Below are 14,512 nucleotides of genomic sequence, written 5' to 3' on the forward strand. Positions count from 1 at the left end.
ATTGTACCCATTACTTTCGCAAAAATTTTTAAAGTCACGGTTTTGGAATTCACCACCGTGATCACTCCGAATTGATGAAATCATGAAGCCTTTTTCGTTTTGAGTGAGTTTACAAAATTTAGAGAAACACTTGAAGCAATCACTTTTGTGAGTTAAGAAATAGGTCCAAGTGTATCTAGAGTAGTCATCCATAATCACAAAAGCATATTTGCTTCCACCTAGACTTGTTGTATCAATTGGTCCAAATAAGTCCAAATGGATCAATTGTAATAGTCTAGTAGTGCTAATTTGATTTTTTGGTTTGAAGCTTGTTTTTATTTGTTTGCCTAGTTGACATGCATCGCATACTTTGTCCTTAATAAACTTTATATTTGGAATTCCTCGTACTAATTCTTGAGATGAGATCTTAGATATTGTTTTCATGCTTGCATGGCCTAATCTCCTATGCCAAAGCCAAGCATCATCATTTACGGCGGAGAAGCACATTTCATTACTTAGTTCATCAAGATTGATGGTATAGACATTATTTTATTTTAAAGCAATCATAGTCATGTTATGATTTGGTTTTTCAATAATGCACATATTTGATTCAAATCTAATGATGTAACCTTTATCGCATAGTTGACTAATACTCAAGAGATTATGTTTCAATCCATCAACTAGTAAGACATCATCAATGGAAAAATTAAATTTGTTACCAGTAGTTCCCTTGCCAATGATTTTGCCCTTTTGTTGTCTCCGAAGGTAACGTACCCTTCTTCTTTGCTAGTGAGCATAGAGAAATGAGATGGATCTCCAGTCATATGTCTTGAGCATCCACTATCGAGATACCATCTCTTGCTCCTAGCTTGTGGGTTTGTCTACAAAAGAGGATGATTTTTAGGTACCCATTTGATTTTGGGTGCCTCAAAAATTGACCCACTAACTTTGTTATTTATGATTGAATTCTTTATAGTTCCTTTAGGAACCCATATTAATTTTTGTGAACTAATTTTCCTAAATGAGCATTTGTAGGCAATATGTCTGGATTTGCAACAAAAGTTGCATTTCATATAAGAGGAAACATGTAATGTAGGTCCTTTTATGAAAGTGGTAGGATTTTGATGTAATCCTTTTACAAATCCAATTCCATTTCTATTTGCGATGTGACCCTTGTGTGCAAGGATCATATCTAATCCTTTGCTACCAACTTTAAACTTGTTTAAGGTTTCCTTAAGAAGCAAATTTTTATTTTTTATTGCTTCTAAGTGCTCACACTTAGAGCATGGAGGAGTTTGAAGACTATCAAACTTATCTTATAGCAAAGCATGCTCTTTCTTTAAGATACTTAACTTCTTGCTAACAGTTCTACATTCATCAAATAATTCATGAAAAGCGATAGATAGTTCTTCAAAAGATAAATCTTCATTAAATAAATCACATACCTCTTCTCCTAACGCCATTAGCGCGTAATGAGCAACTTGCTCGGTGTTGGACTCCTCTTCTTCGGATGCGCTTGAATCATCCCACGTTGCCTTGAACGCCTTCTTCTTTGATGTTCTCTTTTTGGCTTGAGGACAATCGTTCTTATAGTGTCCCGGTTTTTTGCATTCATAGCAAATCACTTGGTCCTTCTTTTATTCAAATTTATTTTTTGTATTATTTTTAAATCTGTTCTTTCTTAAATATTTTTTAAATTTTTGAGTCAAAAGTGCAATGTCATTGTCACTATCCTCATCACTTGATGTTCCTTTCAAGTGGTCTTCTTGTGATTTGAGTGCCATGTCCTTCCTGTTCTTTGGAAGGGGGTTCTCGAGCTCATCATGAGCTTGACATGTCATTTCGTAGGTCATTAGAGACCCAATGAGTTCTTCAAGAGGGAATGCTTTAAGGTCTTTGGCCTCTTGAATGGCCGTAACTTTTGGATCCCAACTTTTAGGGAGGGATCTTAAGATTTTAGTTACTAGTTCAAAGTTAGTAAAATCTTTACCAAGAGCTTTGAGTCCATTGATGACATCCGTAAACCGGGTGTACATGTCTCCGATGGACTCACTTGGTTTCATTCGGAAAAATTCGTAAGAGTGCACAAGGATGTTGATTTTGGATTCTTTCACTCGGCTAGTGCCTTCATGAGTGACCTCAAGAGTTCTCCAAATATCAAAAGCCGAATCACACATTGAAACACGATTAAATTCGTTTTTGTCTAGTGCACAAAACAAGGCATTCATAGCCTTTGCATTTAAAGCAAAAACCTTCTTCTCCGATTCATCCCATTCGCTCATCGGAAGAGAAGATTTTTGAAATCCATTCTCGACAATAGACCAAAGCTCAAAGTCCATAGAAATGAGGAAGATTCTCATGCGAGTCTTCCAATATGTGTAATCCGACCCATTAAACAAAGGTGGTCGTGCAATAGAATGGCCCTCTTGCATGCCGGAGTAAGCCATCTCTCTTGGGTATTAAACCAAATATGAGAGATAACCTTGCTCTGATACCACTTGTTAGGATTGGAGCAGCACTAAGAGGGGGGGGTGAATTAGTGCAGCGGATTAAAACTTCGATTTTAACAAAATCTTTCGTACGATAAGAACAGAACTTGAAAAGTTTAACTTGAAAGCGTACTCTTAAAGTTGCGCAGCAAGGGTAATAAGGAACTAAAGCAGTAAGAAGATTTGCAGTAATGTAAATGACAATAATAAAATGCAAACCAGAGATTACGTCGATTTTTAGAGTGGTTCGGTCAAATGACCTACTCCACTTGCGAGGCCCCTCTTCGATGAGGCTCCCACCTTCCACTAGCAAGTCTCTTGAAATGGAAGGGTAAACACCCCTCTTACAACCTTTTACAAGCAACTCAACCTCTTACAAATTTTCAATAAGAAAGAAGGAGGAGAACTCTCTAGCAAATTGAAAACAAGACTTGCTAAGACTTTCTAAGACTTTTCTCTCAATCAAAATGCTTCTCAAAAGTTGTAACCTCAGCTGAGATTTGAGGGGTATTTATAGGCCTCAAGAGGATTCAAATTTTGGGCTTCAAAATTTGAATTCTCTTAGGGTTCCCGGTGCTGGAGGTGCCACCGCCCAGCCAGGCGGTGCCACCGCCCAGCGCTCGGGTGCTGGACGGTGCAACCGCCCAGCCAAGGAGGTGTCACCGCCCAGCCAGGCGGTGCCACCGCCTGGCTCTCCAATTCATTTGTTTAGCTTAATTTTAGCCCAAACCAAATCTGACTTTGGGCCTAGTTGGCCCCTAACCAGGATATAGGATTATCTCTTAATCCTAATCCTAATTACAGGTGAACTACATAACACAAAAAAAACATCCTAAGCAAGTTTTTTAACCGCGAACATCGAGTCTTGTTCCGGCGAGCTTTCCGACGAACTTCTTCCGACGGACTCCCTACAAGCTCCCAATCTTTGTGATGACTTTAACGAGTAGCCGAGCCTTCTCGGTGATCTCCGCGAGCCTCCGACGATTTCTTCGGCGAACTTCTGACACGTTCCTGATTTCTTCTCGGTTGGTTCCGGCAGCATCTCCGATGATTCTTCGGTCTCTTAAACGTCCATCGAGCTCGACTCCGGTATCCTTGCTTTATGTTTTCTGGTTATCATAGTTAATCCTGCACACTTAACTCAATAATATGGATTAGATCAATTAACCCACCAATTGATTATATCATCAAAATCCGAGATTCAACATAAGCAAGTTTTCAACCGCGAACGTCGAGTCTTGTTCCGGCGAGCTTTCCGACGAACTTCTTCCGATGGACTCCCAGCAAGCTCCCGAACTTGTGATGACTTTAACGAGTAGCCGAGCCTTCTCGGTGATCTCCGTGAACCTTCGACGATCTCTTCGGCGAACTTCCAAAAATTCCGACAGGTTCCCGATTTTTTCTCGGTTGGTTCCGGCAGCATCTCCGACGATTCTTCGGACTCTTAAACGTCCATCGAACTTGACTCCGGTATTCTTGCTTTGTGTTTTCTAGTTATCATAGTTACTCCTACACACTTAACTCAATAATATGGATTAGATCAATTAACCCATCAATTGATTTTATCATCAAAATCGGAGATTCAACAGTGCCAACTCTGGCCAAGTAATTTGGGTCCGAATGGGCTGATCCATTCGGCCCAATTTGTGTCTTTCAAGGGTCCAATTACCCCAGGATTAAGTTAATGGGATCACCTCCCATTTCTAACTTAATCATCATGCTAACTATGAATTTCTTAATACATTTACTGCAACTTGCTCCGGTGCGTCAATCGCTTCTTCCGGCAAACTTTCGACGAACATCCGACGAACCTCCGATGGACTTCCGGCAAACTCCTGGACTTGCGATGACCATCCGAACTTCCGTCGAGCTCTCGAACTCCCAACGTGATCATAGTCATGACTCAAAGTAAGTGCAAACCTGATGCCCAAGTCCACGGCCAAGTCCACGGCCCGAAGCCTTCTGTCGATACGTCGATCGATCCATTGGCCTGACATCCAATCTTCTGACATGTTCCTCCAGCACAACATGATATTTCCTGCTTTAATTGTCTCATCCTGATCGAAGCATCCTGCGTCACTCAAAACACAGATTAAAACATAAACACAATTATCAATTAGTTTCATCATCAAAATATGAGATTCAACAGTCTTAATTTCATAGTTTGCATGTAATCAAGGTTAGGATTAAGGGTTAATCCTATAACCTGGTTAGGGGGCAATTGGGCCCTAATATAGACTGGTTTGGGCCAAATTAGGAGCCCAACTAGTGACCTATAAGGTTGGGTGGTGGCACCTCCAGTGTACACTGTTAGTGTCAGACATAGACAGGCGGTGGCATTGCCAGCACCGGAAACCCAAAAGTAATTCAAATTTGGAGCCCAAATTTGAATCCTCTTGGGGCCTATAAATACCCCTTAATTCTCAGTAGAGATTACACCTTTTTGAGAAGTTAGAAATTGAGAAAAGGCTTTAGCAAAGTCTTGTTTTCAATAGCTTAAGTGTTCACCTCCCTCTCTCTCTTTGAAAAATCTGTAAGAGTGTGAACCACGTGTAAAAAGGTTGTAAGAGGGGTATTTGGTCCTTCCCGTTGAAAATGATTTACTAGTAGAAGTTGGGAGCCTCATCGAAGAAGGCTTCGCAAGTGGATGTAGGTCATTTGACCGAACCACTTTACATTGTGTTCCTTGAATGTGTGAGTGTTTAATTTTCTGAACCATTTCTTTACTTAGCTACAAATCATTCGGTTTTCATCTCCCTATTCATGACTACCTTTACTCGAGCTATTTTAGCTAAGTCATCCTTCGTCGAATCGAAATCTCTACACATTTATGAAATCGATTTAAAACTTATGAGTTTTAATCCGCTACACTAATTCACCCCCCCCTCTTAGTGTTGCTCCGATCCTAATAGCTCCTTCGACGAAGCAGCATCAAACCTGGTCGCCCTCTAGATCGTGGCCTCCTGCTATCATTTCAAATGACCCTCGGCCTTGGACTAGCCTCTTCAAGGCTCCATTTGGAAGTCCCGATCTCAGCTTGGATTTCCTTACTCCATAAGTTTAGGATGATAAGAAGATTGTTGTATACAAGACGACTAATTACGCAGAGCTGATTGAGACATGATCTATGGTGATTGTTGGCTATGTGGTAGGTCTCAAAACATCCTATTTCCCACTATCCTCATTTATCAAAACTGGATGGGGAACATCGGCTTTTGATCTTCATATGCTGGAGAACGGTTTCTTTGTTTGCAAGCTATACTCTGAAGAAGATTTGTAATGGGTCCTTGAAGGGTTCTGGACTATTTACGACCATCCAATGATTCTACGATACTAGTCTCTTAATGTCCATTTGGAGTTAGACAACCTACAGTCTATTCCCTTATAGGTATACATTCAAGGTCTTTCTCTACATCTTTGGAGTCGACGTTTTATTGTAAAGTTATACAGCACTCTAGGAGAGCCACTCTACATTGATAAAGTAATAGTTGCATAGACGATATTAGCATTTGCATGAGCATGCGTACTAGTTTCTTCCAACAAAGATCTTCCTAATGAGGTTTTTTATCGTGATCTTGTTGGGAACTCCTGTAAGGTACATGTCTCGTATTCCTAGAAGCCATAACGATGTCAGAGTTGGTTATCTTTTGGCCATACAAATGGAGCTTGTCAGTAAACTCTGAAACTGATCACTAAGGTCTACCGGCCACGTCAGGTGCCTCAGCAACAAGGCGAGTCTCCTTTAGTGGTAGTAGCACCGATGGTGGCAAAGATGATTGAGCATTCCGACTCGCAGGGACAACACCCTAGACAAAAGGACAAATTAAGAACTTTATCTCTTCCTATTATGTCGGAGCCTTCCACAACAAAAGTTTCCCATGATACTCATGGACAAGAGAAGCAGAAGTCAGGAACTTCATCTCTTCTTATATCCAATCATCACGCCAACCAGGACTTTATGTCTCAACGAACTCAAGCCCCAACAAACCTCGCTAGGAAGGATACTCTATCTCAACAAACTCAAGCCACGACAAACCTCGCCAATAAGTATATTCTGCCTTAACAAACTCTGGCCCCAACAAACATCTCCAGCTAGGATATTCTGCCTCAACTACCTCAACTAACTCATGCCCAAAAAAATCATACTAACCAGGATATTGTGCCTCAACAATCCTATTGCTCTTCAACAAACCCTACCAATCAGGACTACTTGACTCAAGGTATTTTAAAGTTTAAACATTTGCAAGCTATGGTTGATGTGGATAAATATAAGAATAAAACCTTAAAAGGTAAGGATATTATGTGGGAGGAAAATAAAAAATCTAACGATAAGGAAAAGGATGGTACTATCCATCCAAAGTCGTAGGATGAATATCTTATATTAGGACTCTAGCTTGGAGAGTCCTAATTGAGAGGGACATTCATGTAAAACTGTTAGGACTCTAGCTAGGAGAGTCCTAATTGAGAGGGACATTCTGTTAGGACTCTAGCTTGAAGAGTCCTAATTGAGAGGGACATTCATGTAAAACTGTTAGGACTCTAGCTAGGAGAGTCCTAATTGAGAGGGACATTCTGTTAGGACTCTAGCTAGGAGAGTCCTAATTGAGAGGGGTATTCAAGTAGGAGGTGTTTTCTTAGAGAAGAATTAGGAGTTGTAAGGGAATAGGAGTCTTGACTATGAGTCCTACTAGGAGTTGGTTAGAAGTAAGAGTCTTAAGTATGAGTTTTATTAGGAGTTAGGATTTAGAAGCCCTATAAATAGCCATGTATTCCTTCTCTTTTCATAAGCAATAGATGAATCTTTTCTGCAGCCTTTGAGCAGCAACTTTGAGGGAGGAACCCCTATAGAGTTCCAAGGAGGCCGATCCCCTAAAGAGATCAACCCCAAGTTTAGAATCTGCAAGGGTTCAAACACCTAGTATCAGAGCAGCGTTCTTGGCATCTCGTTGCCCTTCCACTGCCATCCATCAACCCTCCACAACCGCCCAAAGGAATTCCCACAATTGCTTAAAAGATCGTCGCCAAATTCCACCGTCATCTCCACCACCGCAGATCATCCTTTGATCTCCCCGTGAATTGCAACAGGTTCTGGTTTCCTACCTTACTACTACTGTAATTTAGTTATCCTTATTCGAAAATCCAAAAAAAAAAAACATGTTCCTATATTGCTGCATAAACCTTTCGTCACAAAGTTTTCATCTCTACGACGAAAGATACATTGCAGAATTCTAGCCGCATAGCACCATCTATTTGATCTTGCTACTGTGCTTTTTCTATCCAAATTTCTATAAAATTTTTATGACATCTTTGACACTTCCTAACAGCAGATTTCCCTTTGGTTTTTTCGAAAAATTCTCAATATAAACCATTGATCTTTTACATCTAATCTGCTATACTTAAAAATCTACACTGTAAAATTTCAACCACATAGCACTGATTTTTGATCTTGATACTATGTTGTTTCTACCCAAATCTTTACGAAATTTTTATGATAGCTTTGACACTTCCTAATAGTGGATTTCCCTTTGATTTCATCAAAAAATTCTCAATATAAACCACTGATCTTTTATGTCAAATCTGCTATACCTAAAAATCTGTGCTGCAGAAAATTTCAGCCGCATATTGTTGCCTTAACCCATCTATTTGCAATCTTTATTGAATGAAATTTCTTATACACTTCATAGATCATCTTGGCTTCCATCTAAGATTGATATATTAAGAAATTGATCTCTAAAAATGATTTTATGTTGCTGCAAATTTTCGTCGTAACCCGCTGAAATTTTTGGACGAGAATTCTGCAATCGCAACTTACACCAATTTCCTTGCGGTTATACTGCCAAAATTTTCTTGATTAAATTAGATATCCTTGCTGTCATATAAACTGTGATTTTGCTATCAATTCCCTCCTCTATTCTCTCATGTTTTTGGTGGAAATTACGTCGAGAAACCATTGTTTCTTCGACGACAATTCTACTCTTACAAGACAGCACATACTTGCTACAACTTCCACTGATTTCTATCAAACCTTTGCTACCATCTACCACAGATCCAAAACTTTCATCCACAACCCTAAAACTCTGCCAAACCACACCCTCAAACTGCACCCAAAACAGCCACAAAACAAGCCTAAACCGCAGCCTACATCCACCAATCCACCAACCCTTTCAACCATCACTTCTCTCAACCTATACATGCCTTTAACCCAACAACAAAAGAGAGATCTTAACATCATAGATTTGGGGGCATTTACTATGGCATCTAAGTAAGCAATCAATGCTAAATTCGAAGCCTTGGAGGCACGAATGGAGGATAAGATTCGGATGCTCTTTACTGAACTCAGATTGGGCCGACCACTAAGCTCGAAGAAATCATATCAAGGAGAGAGCTTTGCCCAATCACACCAAGCCCAAATATATGACTTCCAAGAGAGGGGAAGCTCTATGACCAACCCCAACTATCCATGCATAAGAGTGGATTTCCCTAGATGGGAAAAAGGAGACCCGATTGGTTGGATCTCGCGCGCGGAGCGATATTTTCGGTACCATAAAACCGCAGATGCATCTATGGTGAAAATTGCAGCTATACATCTTGAAGGGGATGCTATACAGTGGTTTGATTGGTTTGAACATACTTATGGAGTCCTTTCATGGCGACAATTCAAAGAAGGACTGTTGATTCGCTTCAGACCAACCGATTACGAGAATATTGACCAACAACTAGCAAAGATCCGACAAACCTCCACCATTCAGGAGTACCAAACCAAGTTTGAAAGGTTATTTAATCAAACTTGTGATTGGTCTCAAAAATAGCTATTGAGGACCTTCATTGAGGGCTTGAAGCCGGAGATCCGAGGAGAAGTTAATGCGCGACAACCGTACACGCTTATGACAGCCATCTCTTTCGCACGACATCAAGAGGAGAAATTGAACCATGAAGCTTGAAGGACTAGGGTCACTCCTCAACTAGAAATATTGAAGCCCTTAGCACCCCCTACTATTGACCAAGTCCCTGCACTAAAAAGGTTGACAAGAGAAGAGCTTCAAGAGCGATCTGCGAAGGGGTTATGTTGGCATTGCTCGAGCTGTGGAGCCATGAGCATCGCTGTAGTAAAGGGAGACTTTTTATCATTGAACCAGTAGAAGAAAAGGTCATTGAATATCCAAAAGAGAGCATTGAACATAAAGAAGAAGATGTAGAAGAAGAGCCACAACCGACTGAAGTTACGGTACATGCACTAGCCAGCTACTCAAACCCGCAAACGATGAAAGTTGGAGGCCTTCTCAAACAACAACCGATCACTGTTTTCATCGACACGGGCAGCACTAATAATATCCTAAACAGTAAGGTTGCTATCCGAGTGGCATTACCTATCGAGAATCGCTGCAGGTTTGATGTTAAGGTCACCGACAGACAGATTTTGAAGTGTGATCGTAGGCGCCCGCAGGAGAAACTATTGCTGCAGGACCAAGAGATAATTGCAGATTTCTTCCTTCTTCCTCTTGATGATCATGAGGCCATGCTCAGAATTAAATGGTTGACAACATTAGGTGATTTTTCTTGGAATTTTATGAAACTAATTATGAAATTTTACAGTAAGGAGAAACAGGTGATACTGCACGGGAAACGTGTGGGCGACGTAACGATGATTTGCACATAACAAATGAAGAAGGTTTTGCATAAAGCATGCAGTGGCTTTTTGGTACAACTTGAGCAGCAAACTAAGGGAGAGTCAATAGAATTTGAAGATTCAAATCTACTTCCTTTGCTTGCTGAATTTTTAGATATATTTGACGAACCACGCAACCTACCTCTTACCCGCCGGCATGATTATTATATAACGATTCTTCTAGGCAAACCTCCAGCAAATGCTCAGCCATATCAGTATCCACATCTCCAGAAAGATGAAATAGAATGGATTGTAAAAGAGATGCTCGAAACAGGAGTTATTTGGCCATGTTGCAGCCCCTACTCTTCACCGGTGCTCCCCATACGAAAGAAGGACGGAACATGACGATTATGTGTTGACTACTGAGCTCTCAATGGCATAACCATCAAGGATAAATACCCTATTCTAGTAGTAGATGAATTGCTTGATGAAAGGGAGCACAAATCTTCACAAAGCTGGACCTTCGATCCGGGTATCATCAAATACAAGTATGCAAAGAAGACATATCGAAAACCACCTTTTGAACACACAACAACCACTATGAATTCTTGCTTTCTTCAAAAGAAGGTGGAATATCTTGGGCATATCATATCAGAGGAAGGTGTGGCAGAAGACCCCTTCAAAATTTAAGTAATGCAAAACTGGCCTACCCCGAGGAACGTAAAATTGCTACATGGCTTTCTGGGTTTAACAGGCTACTACTACAAGTTCGTGAAAAACTACGGCGACATCAGTGCACCACTTACTTCCTTACTGAAAAAAGATGTCTTCTAATGGTCGGATAGAGCCTCCGTTGCCTTCGACAAACTTAAGGCAGCCATGACGACGACGCCGGTGTTAACACTACCATATTTTAACTAACCCTTCAGTATTGAGGCCGACGCATCTGGAGTTAGAATTGGAGCCATTCTCATGCAAGATGGCCGACCACTCGCGTACACTAGCAAGGCATTATCTCCCTCCCATCAAAATAAGTCAACATATGATAAGGAGATGCTCGCCATTGTGCGTGCAGCAACGAGGTGGAGACCCTATTTAATTGGTCGACGATTTCAAAATAAAACCGACCATAAAAGCCTCAAGTACTTTTTGGAGCGAAAGATACCATCCCCTGAGTAGCAAAAATGGGTAACAAAACTTCTTGGATTTGATTTTGAAATAACTTACAAAAAGGGGAAAGAGAATGTTCTTGCAGATGCGCTTTCGCAGCTACCCGAGCAAGTTGAAGTTTCGGCCGTTTCACTTCTGACCAGCGACTTCCTTGAGGATATTAAGATGGAATGGCATGAAGATTCAGATACTAGTAAGATTATAAAAATATTGGAGGAAGCACCAAGCCCCATGGCTCATTACAATCGGGACTCAAAAGAATTATGCCCCGCATTGTGCTTGTGATAAATTCTACTTGCATCTTCAAGAGCAGATTTTGGACAAAGTTATTCCATATGCAGGGTACTAAATTGAAAAGGAGTACGACATATCACCCACAAACCAATAGCCAGACGGAAGTTTTAAATAGATGCTTGGAGACAGCCCAAAGCCACCCACCAAATATGACTGCCCAAAGAGAACTCCAGACCCAGCCAAGTGCCATTATTGATCCACGGATCGTGACTCGACGACGACGACCCACTAATGAAGTGCTAATAAAGTGGGCAAATCTACTAATAGAAGATGCCACTTGGGAGAACTATGACGAGTTGAAGATCAAATTCCCAGAATTCACGAATCATCAGCCTCGAGGACAAGGCTGATTTGAAGAGGGGTCTATTAGGACTCTAGTTTGGAGAGTCCTAATTGAGAGGGACATTCATGTAAAACTGTTAGGACTCTAGCTAGGAGAGTCCTAATTGAGTGGGACATTCTATTAGGACTCTAGCTAGGAGAGTCCTAATTGAGAGGGGCATTCAAGTAGGAGGTGTTTTCTTAGAGAAGAATTAGGAGTTGTAAGGGAATAGGAGTCTTGACTATGAGTCCTACTAGGAGTTGGTTACAAGTAAGAGTCTTAAGTATGAGTCCTATTAGGAGTTAGGGTTTAGAAGCCCTATAAATAGCCATGTATTCCTTCTCTTTTCATAAGCAATAGATGAATCTTTTCTGTAGCCTTTGAGCAGTAAATTGGAGGGAGGAACCCCTATAGAGTTCCAAGGAGGCCGATCCCCTAAAGAGATCAACCCCAAGTTTAGAATCTGCAATGGTTCTAACAGACTCTAGCTAGGAGAGTCTAAATTGAGAGGGGCATTAATGTAGGAGGTGTTTTCATAGAGAAGAATTAGGAGTTGTAAGAGAATAGGAGTCTTGACTAGGAGTCCTACTAGGAGTTGGTTAGAAGTAAGAGTCTTAAGTAGGAGTCCTATTAGGAGTTAGGGTTTAGAAGCCCTATAAATAGTCATGTATTCCTTCTCTTTTGATAAGCAATAGATGAATCTTTTCTGCAGCCTTTGAGCAGCAACTTGGAGGGAGGAACCCCTATAGAGTTCCAAGGAGGCCGATCCCCTAAAGAGATCAACCCCAAGTTTAGAATCTGCAAGGGTTCTAACACCTGGTATCAGAGCAGCGTTCTTGGCATCTCGATGCCCTTCCACAGCCATCCATCAACCCTACACAACCATCCAAAGCAATTCCCACAATTGCTTAAAAGATCGTCACCGAATTTCGCCATCATCTCCACCACCGCGGATCATCCTTTGATCTCCCCATGAATTGCAACAGGTTCTGGTTTCCTACCTTACTGCTGCTGCAATTTAGTTATCCTTATTCGAAAATCTAAAAAAAAAAAAATTGTTCCTATATTGCTATATAAACTTTTCGTCAAAAAGTTTTCATCTCTACGATGAAAGATACATTGTAGAATTCCAACCGCATAGCACCATCTGTTTGATCTTGCTACTGTGCTTTTTCTATCCAAATTTCTACGAAATTTTTATTACATCTTTGACACTTCCTAACAGTAGATTTTCCTTTGGTTTCATAAAAAAATTCTCAATATAAACTACTGATCTTTTATGTCCAATCTGCTGCACTTGAATTGCAGAATTCATGCCACATAGCACCATCTGTTTGATCTTGCTACTGTGCTTTTTCTATCCAAATTTCTACGAAATTTTTATGACATCTTTGACACTTTGTAACAGTAGATTTCCCTTTGGTTTCATTGAAAAATTCTTAATATAAACTACTGATCTTTTATGTTCAATCTGCTGCACTTGAAAATCTATGCTGTAGAAAATTTCAGCTGCATATTGTTGCCTTAACCCATCTATTTACAATCTTTTTTGAATGAAATTTCTTATACACTTCATAGATCATCTTGGATTCTATCTAAGATTGATCTATTAAGAAATTCATCTCTAAAAATGATTTTATGTTGCTGCAAATTTTCATCGTAACCCGCTGAAATTTCTCGACGAGAATTCTGCAATCGCAAATTGCACCAATTTCCTTGCTGTTATACTGCCGAAATTTTCTTGATTAAATTAGATATCCTTGCTGTCATATAAACTGTGATTTTGCTATCAATTCCCTCCTCAATTCTCTCATGTTTTTGGTGGAAATTACGTCGAGAAACCGTAAAATTGAAGCCGGAGATCCGAGGAGAAGTTAAAGCGCGACAACCGTATACACTTTTGGCAGCCATCTCTTTCGCACGACATCAAGAGGAGCAATTGAACCATGAAACTCGGAGGACTAGGGTCACTCCTCAACCAGTAATATTGAAGCCCTCAGCCCCCCCTACTATTGACCAAGTCCCTACACCAAAGAGGTCAACAAGAGAAGAGCTTCGGGAGCGATATGCGAAGGGGTTATGTTGGCATTGTGACGAGCCGTGGAGCCGTGAGCATCGCTGTAGTAAAGGGAGACTTCTTATGATTGAACCAATAGAAGAAGAGGTCATTGAACATCCAGAAGAGAGCCTTGAACATGAAGAAGAAGATGCAGAAGAAGAGCCACAACCGACTGAAGTTACGGTACATGCACTAGCCGGCTACTCAAACCCGCAAACGATGAAAGTTGGAGGCCTTCTCAAACAACAACCGATCACTGTTCTCATCAACATAGGTAGTTCTAATAACTTTATAAATAGTAAGGTTACTATCTAGATGGCCTTACCTATTGAGAATTGCAGCAGGTTTGACGTTTAGGTCGTCGACGGACGGATTTTGAATTGTGATCGTAGGCACCCGTAGGAGAAACTATTGCTGCAGGACCAAGAGATAATTGCATATTTCTTCCTTCTCCCTCTTGATAATCATGAGGCCATACTCAAAATTAAATGGTTGATGACATTAGGTGATATTTCTTGGAATTTTATGTAACTAATTATAAAATTTTACAGTAAGGAGAAACAGGTGATACTGCACGGGAAACGTGAGGGCGA

The sequence above is a fragment of the Musa acuminata genome, chromosome BXJ1-8, assembly GCF_036884655.1.
Source record: "Musa acuminata AAA Group cultivar baxijiao chromosome BXJ1-8, Cavendish_Baxijiao_AAA, whole genome shotgun sequence".
NCBI lineage: Eukaryota > Viridiplantae > Streptophyta > Magnoliopsida > Zingiberales > Musaceae > Musa > Musa acuminata.